A 14,900-nucleotide genomic window follows, 5' to 3' on the forward strand; every position below is an offset into this window, starting at 1 on the left:
TCTGCACCTCTGGTTTTGAATCTTTTAAGTTCTCTAAGGGAACTTGCAATATTCAGTTACTGAGCATATTCAAGGCTGAGATCGATAGATTGTTGGAGACCCCTTCCTTGCTTTCTTTTCATTTTAAAGCTTTCCCATTTTGTAATCGGATATATTTATCCACCATTTTTTCAAAATTAAATGTGAAATATTTTCAGTACTTTGTGTAAATTGTCTAACAAATTGTATTTCAATAATGTTTTTAGTTGTTAAAAGTAGAAGTTTTAAAACTTGAATTCTTATTACTCTTCCAATTAATCACTTAAATTCAAATCCTTTTACAAGTTATTAAACTGTATGGGGATCATAACACCAATAGGTCATTTGAAAATGTCTTCAATGACCTCTGGGTGTTCTCACTAACTTGCTGACTCATTCTCAATCGAATCAAAGTTTGCTGTGGCTGCAGTGGGAGCTGACTGCTTATTGAGAATTTTTGAGTGAAGGAGGTTTAACATGTTCCACCCATAATTATGTTATTTGTTTTATCTGTTAAAAGTGAACTATCATTCTGGATAATACCTAGTTAGCATTTTGAATGAATCAGAATTTTACATATTTTTTATTAGATTCCCTACAGTGTGGAAACAGGCCCTTCGGCCCAACAAGTCCACACCGACCCTCCGAAGAGTAACCAACTCAGACCCATTTTCCTCTGACTAATGCACCTAACACTATAGGCAATTTAGCATGGCCAATTCACCTGACCTGCACATCTTTAGATTGTGGGAGGAAACCTGAGCATCCAGGGGAAACCCACGCAGACACGGGGAGAATGCGCAAACTGCACACAGTCACCCAAGGCTGTCACTGTGCCGCCTAAAAGACCAGCCCTCCAGATTATGCTTGAAGCAATTACAAAGGGTTATAGTAGATTGGCTTCACTGATCTGAGACTAAGAATTTGAGTATCATATGTTGGACATAACATCATCTATGGAGAAGTGCACAGACATGTTGGCCTTTCTTACGAGGAGATTGGTGTCCAATGGTTTTACGTCCAATGGTCTTATACTTAAAACGTTTTATGTGTCATTCTAAAGAAATGAAAATTAACAAAAACATTTTGTAAATTACTGTTGTGATTTATTGTTGTTGTAGTGTATAATTTCTTAAACTTACACTTCCTACCACTTCGACATAGTGCATCTCGTGGCTTCAACAAAGACATGGGCAGGCTACTCACATTCCCCATTTTAGCAAAATTCTCAATTCCTTGTGTTATCATCCGTCTTTGGCACCACCATACAAGCTTGGCAGCAATTAATGACATGCTGTAAGATCACAGCATTTGAAAATACATGCCGACTCGGTTGAAAGTTGTGTTTAAAGCTCCATGGGAGTAGCCATTCTCTCCAGTACAAGTATTCCCATAAATCACCAATCCCCTAATAACTGAGTTTATCTTCTCCCATCCTGTCTGCTATATTAGAGAGTGCATGTGGCATTTCTGTCAGTACCTGAAATATTCATCTCTATCGTTCTCCTTCTTGCTTATCTCCCTCGTTGGGGAGGAAGTTATCTGACAGATCTGGCAGAAAGAAGTAGAGACAAGGTCAGTGATAATTTTTTAAAAATGTTTTAGATTCTTGACTTACAAAAGGAATCAAAACATAGCAACAGAGGTTGAGGCCGCAGTCATGTGTTTATTGGATGTTGAAGCAAGACCAAAGATCTGAATGGCCTATTCCTACTTCTAATTTGTATCCTCCCATATATTTTTTATGATGGCCCTTGAAGTTCACTATTCAGCTGAACAATACTTTCGGACGACTGTGACTTCACCACTAACTTCCTACATCTCTGCCTGATGATATTATCTGCTCATGTCACTTGTACATTATGAATCACCTTCCCTTTTAATCCTTCCTCACTTCTTATACTTAAAACCCATTACATCTATAAGATCTTCAAGTTTTAGTGGAAGGCCAAAATGTCAGTTAACTCAATTGACTAGATGGGTGGAATATGGCATGTATTAATGCCAAGAGTGTGGGTTCAATCTCTGTACCAGTTGAGGTAGCTCTTGGGGACACCTGCCTTTCACCATATTGATATTATGACTTGGGCCATTATTGGCAACCCTTAGATAATGTGGGGCTTCTTGGAGAGAAAGAATGAGAGGCCACCGATATGAAATGTTAACTCTGTCTCTTTCTCTCAACAAATGTTGCCTAGCCTATGAATGATCCAAAAAATTGTGATTACATCTCTACCTGTTCAGGTAGGAACTGAAATGTGAAAGGTAAAATAAGATAAAATGTATGGTCAACTGAACTACCTTATGTAACTGGAATAACTTACAAATGATCATTGTGCAGAAATAGCCAGAAATGTGCACTAAATATTTGCAGGTTTTATGAACTTTGATTTCAAATCTCAGAATACTTTAGCTGCTTTCTGTGAAGTGATTGAAGTAGGCCAACAGCAAAATCTGTGCTCCAAAGACATAAAGTAGCCCTTGAGAAGTGACAGCATTGTGTGTATTTGAAAGACATCTAATTCTCCTAAATTCCAGAAAGATAGGTCACATTTGCTATTCATAGGACAATTCTCCCTTGTCCAGAATCAATCCAGTGATTTTTTTTGTTATTCTACCTGTAAGGCAAATATATCTTTCTTTAAATGTGAAGACTAAACTATGTAAAACTACACTACAGGTGCAATCTCCTGAAAGCCCTATCCAATTGTAATAAGAATCCTTTGGCCTTATACGCCAATCTCCTTGTATTAAAGACCAACATGTCAATTGCATTCCTAACTTCTTGTTGTGACAATGTGCCAACATTGGGTGTTCCTTGAATGAGAACAACTTTTTACAACTTTTATACCTTTTTAAAATAATTGCTGGGATATTCTGCTTTTGTTTTCTTATGACCAACTGAATAATTTTACACTTCCCCACATCATACTTCGTCTTGTTTCTCACTGAATCATATTTGTTTGCAGTCTCTTTGTAACCCCTCCAGAACTTACATATCCACCTAACTTTGTATCAATTGGATACACTACCTTTTTTGTAAATCATTAATATATTTTGTAAATAACTGAGGTTGCAGCATTGGCCCTTGTGGCTCTAAACCAGTTATAGCCCACCAACTGAAAAATGTCACTTACCTTACTATTTGTTACTTGTCTGTCCACTAATCTTCAACTAATGTTAACTAATAAATTGCCCACAACTCTATTAGTCCTCAAACTGCAACTTTTGAGTGGCATCTTATTGAATATCTATTGGGAATTCAAGTAAACCACATCTACTAATTCCTGTTTATCTATCCTTCCAGCTACCTCCTCAAATAGCTCGAATAAATTTGTCCAGCATGATTTCCCTTTCACAAAAAAATGCTGGGCTATATTTTCCATGGCCAATGTGTGGGCTAGGAGATGAAAATGCTGGCATAATGATGAGAGTTATAAGTGAGGTCTGCAGATGCTGGAGATCAGAGCTGAAAATGTGTTGCTAGTTAAAGCACAGCAGGTTAGGCAGCATCCAAGGAACAGGAAATTTGACGTTTCGGGCCAGAGCCCTTCATCAGGAATGAGGAGAGGGTGCCAGGCAGGCTAAGATAAAAGGTAGGGAGGAGGGACTTGGGGGAGGGGCGATGGAGATGTGATAGGTGGAAGGAGGTCAAGGTGAGGGTGATAGGCTGGAGTGGGGTGGGGGCAGAGAGGTCAGGAAGAGGATTGCAGGTTAGGAGGGCGGTGCTGAGAGTTGGCAAAATGGTGGGAGTTGGCATCAGAGGAGGGATTCCCTGTCTTCCTGCTGCCATGCTAATTTCAGGAAACTTGGTGGCACAAACACCCAATGAGAGGGCAATTGAAACATATAATTGGGTAATTAGAGATCACTTCTTGTCTCAATGTGCACTTTATCCAAGTAGAGAGGCCCCACAACATGTCAGAAGATGCCTAGGTAAACACTGATGGGCATCAAAGGCTGGGCCACTGAGGGAACACTCATTCCATCACATCAAAGTCACTGGCGTGGTCTTCACATCCCACCTTTCCTCACAACATTTGACTGTCTTCATGGACATCCTGCAGTTGGAGTGTATTCTCATCCACAATGAAGCCTCAGTGCTGCTACCATTACAATTACACTGATAAGCTCGCGGACCTCTGATTAGATTGGCAGCTCTTGAGGTTGGCCAGTACCCTCGTTTGAAAGATGGCCCCAATGAAAGTTTTTTAAATTGGCCAGCACCAGCAGAAGTAAGAAGCAAGGTCACCTCCCACTTTTAGGCACTGTGCTAGGACTTCTGGTATGGTAGAAAAATCCAGTCAGCAGTTGATTTTTCAAAATGCATGCAATTCTAACATTTTCTTGTTGATTGATGCCAGGTTAACCTGGCCTGTAGTTTTCTGATTTCTCTGTCCCTCCTTTCTTGGAAGTAGTGTTTCATTTGATAACTTCCAGCACTATAACTATTCCACAAACTGGGGAATTTTGGAAAATTGTGACCAGTTTACATTGTTGTTACTTCCTTTAGAATTCAGCATGTGGGCCATCAAATGCAAGGAATTTGTCAGCTTTTAATCTCTTTATTCTGTGATACTTTTCCTCTGCTAACATTAAATATTTCATGCTCTTCAGTCTCGTTATCTCCTTGGTTACCCCTCTATTTCCAGTATGAAATTTGTGTCATCTACTATGAAGACATACACAAAGTATTTGATCAAACTGCCAGCCATTTCCTTATTCTTTGTGGTAATTTTCTGTCATCTGCTTCTAAGAAACAGATGTTTACTTTAGCTACTCTCCTGCTTTTTATATCTTTCTGAATGCCGTGCAAATAGTGTTTATATTTCTGGTTAGTTTATCTTCATAATCTATTTATTCTATATGATCTGCACAGAAACTGATCCTTGGCACATCATCTGCTTATGATTCATCTTGAGCTGTTTTTACCCTTGTATTTCACACTTAAGAGCAGCAAGGAGTAAGCTCATAAGTTTTTCTAATTGATAATGAGTTACAGATCTGCACTGTTCGCATTATTCTAAGCCACATGATAACCACCTAACCAACTGAGCTAACTGACCTGCCTCATTTTATAATATCCCTTTTCTATCAATCTTCAGTCATGTTCTACTGGTTCCTAGCTACCAATCTTATTTAACATGATCCTTACCTTCTCTAGTAAGCCTGAGATGCATTTGTTGAAAATTTTAAGTGCAGATGATTTCTTTAACTGTTTCCCATATCCCCCTTTTCCCTTTTAATCTACATTTCTAACCAACCTTAATCAGCTTTGCAGGCGAAAAAGAGACTCAATAAAGTAAAGTAAAACATAAAGGGCTTTTCTACTTGGAAAAATGATGATGACAGCACAATTTTAATTGCTCTGTTGACTGGTTGCTAAATAGAGAGCATTGACTTAAAGTGATTGGAAAAAGAACCAGAGATGACATAATGAGTGGTAAAAATTTAGAATACTCTGCCTGATAGACTGGTAGAATAGTAACTTTCAAAATCGAATCAATAAATAGTTGAAGTGGAACAAAGTAGAGGGATAAGGGGAAAGAACTGGAGAGTGGCACTAACTGGTTAATTCTACAGAAAAATTGGCAGGCTTAATGGAGCAAATGGCCTCCATCTGTGCTGTGCAGTTTTATGGTTCAATGAATTCTTGGTGGAGAAGGTTAAAGAAAAAGCTGTTAGTTTGCATTTTGGCTTCTTGATTTTCATTATAAACTCACTATAGGTAAGTCTGTCCATTCCATTGTGCTGAGCATAAATTGTTCATTCTCTTTGAAATATATAATAACTTGTATTAATTTTGCCCTGAATATAATATTGTAGTTCTAAACATATAAGAAACAAGGAAATGATTTTAAGACATACGATTTAATACCTATTATCTTCTTTTGCTGAGGAGAAAGGTAAGATTTTCAGTGAATTTTTCAATTTTTATAAAATGAAACACCAGATGAAAATACTTCAGCATCTAAAGAGTCAGTTTTGTTTGTACCTCTGATTAAGAGATGCAACAAGGAGGGCAAAAAAAAATCTGAGACATAATGTAGAATTTCCATTAGAACTGAGCAGTTTTGTGCTGGAAAGTGAAAGTGGGTAATCGTCTTGTGACACTAAGTAAATCCTGCACCATAATGACCAGTCAGGGCAGCATTAAAAGCTTTTTAAGGGAGCTTGATGGAGAACCAATTGTAAGGATGATGAATGCTTCCACACTGACTTAATGGAAGGTAATGGTGTGTTCCCTTACCTTGCTTGTCCAGCCACGCTGTATGGCTATCATGGCATTGCACTGCAGTCATCTCTAGCCTTCTCACTGTCAGGTCACCTGGGGGCTGTACACCGCTCTATCCTGAACAGAAGCTTCTGCTCTCCTACATTTCCCATAAGAAAACTAACTAAGATCTGTGTGCTTCTTCCAGAGTCTTTGAGGCATTGAGTAAACTGGGAAGCATATGGGCTTAAACTGTTCATGGTTGTACAAAGTGTCTGATTTTCTGTTGTCCAACGGCAGAGCTTGTGATGACAGCTGGTATGTACAGAGTGTGGAGAGAGCTGAAACACTTGTACCCATTCCATTATGGACGATAATCAGTGTGTGTGCTGCTATCTATGCATGCAAGGGCTATTTCTCTTGGTAACAAATGGCCTTGATAATCCAAGTGCACAAAACCTTGGAAACATGGAAGGGAATGGTGCATTGCAGCAGGTTAAGATCACTTCTCATTCTAAATTCCAGTGTGCAAAGGACAAACCTGTTCAACCTTTATTCATTACCTAAACTCTTCACCCCAGTAATGAGTGAACATTCTGTGAACTGCTTCTATTTAAGTTATATTCTTTTATAAATTAGGAAACTAAAACAGTATAGAATAGTGCAGATGCGGTCTCACTAAGACCCTGTGCAGCTGTAGTAAAACTTCCCTATTCTGATATACTATTTATCTTGCAATAAGTGCCAATCTCCCACTTTCCTTCCAAGATACTTGCCATATCTTAAACTTTTTGTGACTCATATCAAAACACTCTGTGCCCTCTGTACCTCCAAGTTCAGCAATCCATCTCTATTTTGTATACTATCCTTTCCTATTCTTCCTGCCAAAGTGAACAAGTTCACAATTTACCACATTATTCTCCATGCGCCAAATTTTTTGCCCACTCACTTAACCTATCTGTATCCCTTTGCACTGACCTCCTCTTGGGGAAAGTGAGGACTGAAGAAAAAGAAGGAAGCATATGTCAGGTATAGACAAGATAGATCAAGTGAATCCTTAGAAGAATATAAAGGCAGTTGGAATATACTTAAGAGAGAAACCAGGAGGGCAAAAAGGGGATATGAGGTAGCTTTGGCTAATAGTGTTAAGGAGAAAACATTAAGGACAAAAGAGTAAATAGGGAGAGAATACGGCCCCTCAAAGATTAGCAAGGCAACATTTGTGTGGAGCTGCAGGAGATGGGGGAGATAATAAACGAGTATATTGCATCAGTGTTTACTGTGGAAAAGGATATGGAAGATGTAGAATGTAGGGAAATAGATGGTGTAATTTTGAAAAATGTCCATATTACAGAGGAGCAGGTGCTGGATGACTTAAAATGCATAAACGTGGATAAATTCCTAGGATCTGATCAGGTGTACCCTAGAACTCCGTGGGAAGTGAGGGAAGTGATTGCTGGGCCCCTTGCTGAGATATTTTTATCATCGATAGTCATGGGTGAGGTGCCAGAAGACTGGCGGTTGGCAAACGTGGTGCCACTGTTTAAGAAAGGTGGTAAGGACAAGCCAGGGAACTATAGACTGGTGAGCCTGACATCGGTGGTGGGCAAGTTATTGGAGGGAATCCTGAGGGATAGGATGTACATGTATTTGGAAAGGCAAGGACTGATTAAGGATAGTCAACATGGCTTTGTGCATGGGAAATCATGTCTCACAAACTTGATTGAGTTTTTTGAAGAAGTAACAAAGAGGATTGATGAGGGCAGAGCAGTAGATGTGATCTATATGGACTTCAGTAATGTGTTCGACAAGGTTCCTCATGGGAGACTGGTTAGCAAAATTAGATCTCATGGAATACAGGGAGAACTAGCCATTTGGATACATAAGTGGCTCAAAGGTAGAAGATAGAGACTAGTGGTGGAGGATTGTTTTGAGACTGGAGGCCTGTGACCAGTGGAGTGCCAAATGGATCAATGCTGGGTCCACTACTTTTCATCATTTATATAAATTATTTGGATGTGAGGATAAGAGGTATAGTTAGTTAGTTTGCAGATGACACCAAAATTGGAGGTGTAATGGACAGCGAAGAGGGTTACCTCAGATTACAACAGAATTTTGATCAGATGGGCCAATGGGCTGAGAAGTGGCAGATGTAGTTTAATTTAGATAAATGTGAGGTGCTGCATTTTGGGAAAGCAAATCTTAACAGGACCTATATACTTAATGGCAAGGTCCTAAGGAGTATTGCTGAGCAAAGAGACCTTGGAGTGCAGGTTTAAACTTCTTTGAAAGTGGAGTTGCAGGTAGATAGGATAATGAAGACGGCATTTGGAATGCTTTCCTTTATTGGTCAGACCATTGATAATAGGAGTTGGGAGGGCATGTTGCAGCTGTACAGGACATTAGTTAGGCCACTTTTGGAGGATTGCATGCACATCTGGTCTCCTTTCTATTGGAAAGTTGTTGTGAAACCTGAAAGGGTTCAGAAACGTTTTACAAGGATGTTGCCAGGGTTGGAGGATTTGAGCTATAGAGAGAGGTTGAATAATTAGGGCTGTTTTCCCTGGAGTGTCGGATGCTGTGGGGTGACCTTATCGAGGTTTGTAAAATCATGAGGGGCATGGATAGAGTAAATAGACAAAGCCTTTTCCCTGGGGTGGGTGGGGAAGTTCACAACTAGAGGGCACAGTTTTAGTGTGAGAGAGGAAAGATATAAAAGAGACCTAGGGGACAACGTTTTCACTCAGAGGATGGTACGTGTATGGAATGAGCCGCCAGAGGAAGTGGTGGAGGCTGGTACAATTGCAATATTTAAAAGGCATTTGAATGGGTATATGAATAGGAAGCATTTGGGGGGATATGGGCCAAGTGCTGGCAAGTGGGACTAGATTGGTTTGGAATATCTGGCTGGCATGGACAGGTTGGATTGAAAGGTCTGTTTATGTGCTGTACATTTCTGTGACTCTATGACTCTGCAGATGTTGGAGATCAGAGTCGAGAGTGGGATGCTGGAAAAGCACAGCAGATCAGGCAGCATCTGAGGAGCAGGAGAATCAACATTTTGGCCATAAGCCCTTCATCAGGAATGAGGCTTGTGGGTTGGTGCGGGGGGGTGGGAGTGAGGGGGAGAGTGGCGGTGGGGGCTGGTGGCGGGATGCTGAGAGATACATGAGAGCGCGGTGGGGCTGCAGAGAAAGTAGCTGGGAATACAATAGGTATATGAAGGTGGGTGGAGAAGAGATTGGTTGGAGAGGAGGGTGGAGTGGATAGATGGGAGTGACAATGGACAGGTCAAGAGGGTGATGCTGAATTGGAGGCTTGGGACTGGAATAAGTTGGGGGATGGGCAATGAGGTAAATGGTGAAATCCACATTAATCCCGTGTGTTTGCAGGGTTCCAAGGCAGAAGAAGAGGCATTCTTCCTCTAGGCATTAGGTGGTTAGGGTTTGGTGATAGAGGAGGCCCAGGACCTGCATGTCCTTGGTGGAGTGGGAGGGGGAGTTGAAGTTTTTGGCGGTGGGGTTGGTTGGTGTGGGTGACCCAGAGATTATCTCTGAAGTGATCCTCAAGTTGGCATCCTGTCTCCCCAATGTGGATAGAGTTTGATAGATTAGTAGGACTTAAAACATGGTGTTTGGGATTTGTTGTGCAGGACTAGTGAAGGATAAGGCAGTCTTTCCTCACCATTTAAGATTTTCCCTAATTTACCGCAGAAATAAGGGAATTTGTAAAATGCAGCAGTCCCAGTAAGGGAGGTATCATTCAAATGAGAGTTTACACCTTAGTAGGTCTTAAATTCCATCATTTCTGCTCAAATGAACTAATAATCTAGTTTTTACGACAAGATCAGCATTTAAGATATGATGATGTTGGAATCTGTTCACGTGTTTGACTGCAGTACAAAGTAGTCCCATAATTTCACTTTGGATTGGTCCTTCGCTAATCCCCATTTTTCTGCTCCATTCAAAAGGTGCACCTTGAGTCTATTTTTTGTTAGGTGTACTTCCCTAAAATGGATCCCTCCAGGCAGCCATTCAGATGATAGAAGTAATATCAGCACACATCGCAGAGAGTGTGATTTCTAATGTGGTGTTGTTGGTGATCCAAACCCTTCAACAAGTACTTAGGTGGAATTCCAGAAGACCATTCCCAGTGAATTCATATAGGCTTCTGTGTCAAGAGGCTTCTGTGTTGTGTGGAAGTGCATGCATATTCCTGGATTTGCTGTTCTCTCAAGGGTATTTTTTATTCATTCACAGGCTATGCCAGCATTTATTACCTATCCCCAATTGCCCAGAGGGCGGTTAAGAATCAACTACTTTGCTGTGGGTCAAGAGTCACATATAAGCCAAACCAGCTCAGGATGGCAGATCCCTGCCCTAAAGGTCATCAATGAACAAGATGCGTTTTTCTGACAATTGGCGACAGTTTCAAGATTATCACTAGACTCTTCATTCCAGAGTTTTATTGAATTTAAATTCCACCATCTGCCATGGCTGGATTTGAACCAACATTAGTTGGTTAATAGTTTAATGTTAAATACCAATATTATTTCCCTGGTTCATTGTATCAAAACATTTTCCACGGCTGTGGTAGCAATGGCATTATACTCTGCCGTTATCTTTAGAGAATCCATGGAACACTTTCTTGTGATTCTCATCATCAAAGGTAGAAGACAGAGGGTGGTGGTGGTGGAGGGTTGTTTTTCAGATTGGAGGCCTGTGACCAATGGAGTGCCACAAGGATCGGTGCTGGGTCCACTACTTTTCATCATTTATACAAATGATTTGGATTTGAGCATAAGAGGTACAGTTAGTAAGTTTGCAGATGACACCAAAATTGGAGGGGTAGTGGACAGTGAAGAAGGTTATCTCAGATTACAACGGGATCTTGATCAGATGGGCCAATGGGCTGAGAAGTGGCAGATGGAGTTTAATTTAGATAAATGTGAGATGATACATTTTGGGAAAGCAAATCTTAGCAGGACTTACACACTTTATGATAAGGTCCTAGGGTGTGTTGCTGAACAAAGAGACCTTGGAGTGCAAGTTCATAGTTCTTTGAAAGTGGAGTCGCAGGTAGGTAGGATAGTGAAGAAGGCGTTTGGTATGCTTTCCTTGAGTATTGAGTACAGGAGTTGGGTGGTCATGTTGCGGCTATACAGGACATTGATGAGGCCACTGTTGGAATATTGCACGCAATTCTGGTCTTCTTCCTATCGGAAAGATGTTGTGAAACCTGAAAGGGTTCAGAAAAGATTTACAAGGATGTTACTAGGATTGGAGGATTTGAGCTACAGGGAGAGGCTGAACAGGCTGGAGCTATTTTCCCTGGAACATCGGAGGCTGAGGGGCGACGTTATAGAGGTTTACAAAATCATGAGGGGCATGGATAGGGTAAATAGACAAAGCATTTTCCCTGGGATGGAGGAGTCCAGAACTAGAGGGCATAGGTTTAGGGTGAGAGGGGTAAGATATAAAAGAAACCTAAGGGGCAACATTTTCATGCAGAGGGTGGTACGTGTATGGAATGAGCTGCCAGAGCAAATGGTGGAGACTAGTACAATTGCAACATTTAAAAGGCATCTGAATGGGTATATGAATAGGAAGGGTTTGGAGGAATATGGGCCTTGTGCTGGCAGATGGGACTACTTTGGGTTGGGATATCTGGTCGGCATGGACAAGTTGGACTGAAGGGTCTGTTTTCGTGCTGTACGTCTCTATGACTCAATGACTCAATGCAGGAGGGCAAAAAGGGGACATGAGATAGTGTTGGCAAATAAAATTAAGGAGAATCCAAAGGGTTTTTACAAATATATTAAGGACAAAAGGGTAACTAGGGAGAGAATAGGGCCACTCAAAGATCAGCAAGGTGGCCTTTGTGTGGAGCCACAGAAAATGGGGGAGATAATAAATGAATATTTTGCATCAGTATTTTCTGTGGAAAAGGATATGGAAGATATAGACTGTGGGGAAATAGATGGTCATATCTTGCAAAATGTCCAGATTACAGAGGAGGAAGTGCTGGATGTCTTGAAATGGTTAAAGGTGGATAAATCCCCAGGACCTGATCAGGTGTACCCGAGAACTCTGTGAGAAGGTGGAGAAGAGATTGCTGGGCCTCTTGCTGAGATATTTGTATCATCGATAGTCACAGGTGAGGTGCTGGAAGACTGGAGGTTGACAAACGTGGTGCCACTCTTTAAGAAGGGCAGTAAAGACAAGCCAGGGAATTATAGACTGGTGAGCCTGATCTCAGTGGTGGGCAAGTTGTTGGAGGGAATCCTGAGGGACAGGATGTACATGTATTTAGAAAGGCAAGGACTGATTCAGGATAGTCAACATGGCTTTGTACGTGGGAAATCACGTCTCACAAACTTGATTGAGTTTTTTAAGAAGTAGTAAAGAACATTGATGAGGGCAGAGCAGTAGATGTGATCTATATGGACTTCAGTAAGACGTTCGACAAGGTCCTCTTTTCAATCCTCCCACTTCCTCCAAACTAAAGGAGTTGCCATGGGCACCCGCATGGGCCCCAGCTATGCCTGCCTCTTCGTAGGATATGTGGAACAGTCCATCTTCCGCAACTACACTGGCACCACCCCCCACCTTTTCCTCCGCTACATCGATGACTGTATCGGCGCTGCCTCGTGCTCCCACGAGGAGGTTGAACAGTTCATCAACTTTACTAACACCTTCCACCCCGACCTGAAATTCCCCTGGACTGTCTCAGACTCCTCCCTCCCCTTCCTAGACCTTTCCATTTCTATCTCGGGCGACCGACTCAACACAGACATCTATTATAAACCGACTGACTCCCACAGCTACCTGGACTACACCTCCTCCCACCCTGCCCCCTGTAAAAACGCCATCCCATATTCCCAATTCCTTCGTCTCCGCCGCATCTGCTCCCAGGAGGACCAATTCCAACACCGCACAGCCCAGATGGCCTCCTTCTTCAAGGACCGCAGATTCCCCCCAGACGTGATCGACGATGCCCTCCACCGCATCTCCTCCACTTCCCGCTCCTCCGCCCTTGAGCCCCGCTCCTCCAACCATCACCAAGACAGAACCCCACTGGTTCTCACCTACCACCCCACCAACCTCCGCATACAACGTATCATCCACCGCCATTTCCGCCACCTCCAAACGGACCCCACCACCAAGGATATATTTCCCTCCCCTCCCCTATCAGCGTTCCACAAGGACCTCTCCCTTCGTGACTCCCTCGTCAGATCCACACCCCCCACCAACCCAACCTCCACCCCCGGCACCTTCCCCTGCAACCGCAGGAAATGTAAAACTTGCGCCCACACCTCCACACTGACTTCCCTCCAAGGCCCCAAGGGATCCTTCCATATCCGCCACAAGTTCACCTGTACCTCCACACACATCATCTATTGCATCCGCTGCACCCAATGTGGCCTCCTCTATATTAGTGAGACAGGCCGCTTACTTGCGGAACGCTTCAGAGAACACCTCCGGGCTGCCCGAACCAACCAACCCAATCACCCCGTGGCTCAACACTTTAACTCTCCCTCCCACTCCACCGAGGACATGCAGGTCCTTGGACTCCTCCACCGGCAGAACACAACTACACGACGGCTGGAGGAGGAGCGCCTCATCTTCCGCCTGGGAACCCTCCAACCACAAGGTATGAATTCAGATTTCTCCAGTTTCCTCATTTCCCCTCCCCCCACCTTGTCTCAGTCGGTTCCCTCAACTCAGCACCGCCCTCCTAACCTGCAATCCTCTTCCTGACCTCTCCGCCCCCACCCCACTCCGGCCTATCACCCTCACCTTGACCTCCTTCCACCTATCCCACCTCCATCGCCCCTCCCCCTAGTCCCTCCTCCCTACCTTTTATCTTAGCCTGCTTGGCTCTCTCTCTCTTATTCCTGATGAAGGGCTTATGCTCGAAACGTCGAATTCTCTATTCCTGAGATGCTGCCTGGCCTGCTGTGCTTTGACCAGCAACACATTTGCAGCTGTGATCTCCAGCATCTGCAGACCTCATTTTTTACTCCCTATGGGACACTGATTAGCAAGGTTAGATCTCATGGAATGAAGGGAGAACTAGCCATTTGGATATAGAACTGGCTCAAGGGTAGAAGACAGAAGGTAGTGGTGGAGGATTGTTTTTCAGACGGGAGGCCTGTGACCAGTGGAGTGCCACAAGGATCGGTGCTGGGTCCTCTACTTTTTGCCATTTATATAAATGACTTGGATGCGAGCATAAGAGGTACAGTTAGTAAGTTTGCAGATGACACCAAACTTGGAGGTGTAGTGGACAGCGAAGAGGGTTACCTCAGATTACAACAGGATCTGGACCAAATGAGCCAATGGGCTGAGAAGTGGCAGATGGAGTTTAATTTAGATAAATGCGAGGTACTACATTTTGGGAAAGCAAATCTTAGCAGGACTTATACACTTAATGGTAAGGTCGAAGGGAGTGCTGCTGAACAAAGAGACCTTGGAGTGAGGTTCATAGCTCCTTGAAAGTGGAGTCGCAGGTAGATAGGACAATGAAGAAGGCGTGTGGTATGCTTTCCTTCATTGGTCAGAGTGTTGAGTACAGGAGTTGGGAGGTCATGTTGCGGCTGTACGGGACATTGGTTTGGCCACTGTTGGAAAATTGCATGCAATTCTGGTCTTCTTCCTATCAGAAA

The sequence above is a fragment of the Hemiscyllium ocellatum genome, chromosome 26 (assembly GCF_020745735.1).
Source record: "Hemiscyllium ocellatum isolate sHemOce1 chromosome 26, sHemOce1.pat.X.cur, whole genome shotgun sequence".
Taxonomy (NCBI): domain Eukaryota; kingdom Metazoa; phylum Chordata; class Chondrichthyes; order Orectolobiformes; family Hemiscylliidae; genus Hemiscyllium; species Hemiscyllium ocellatum.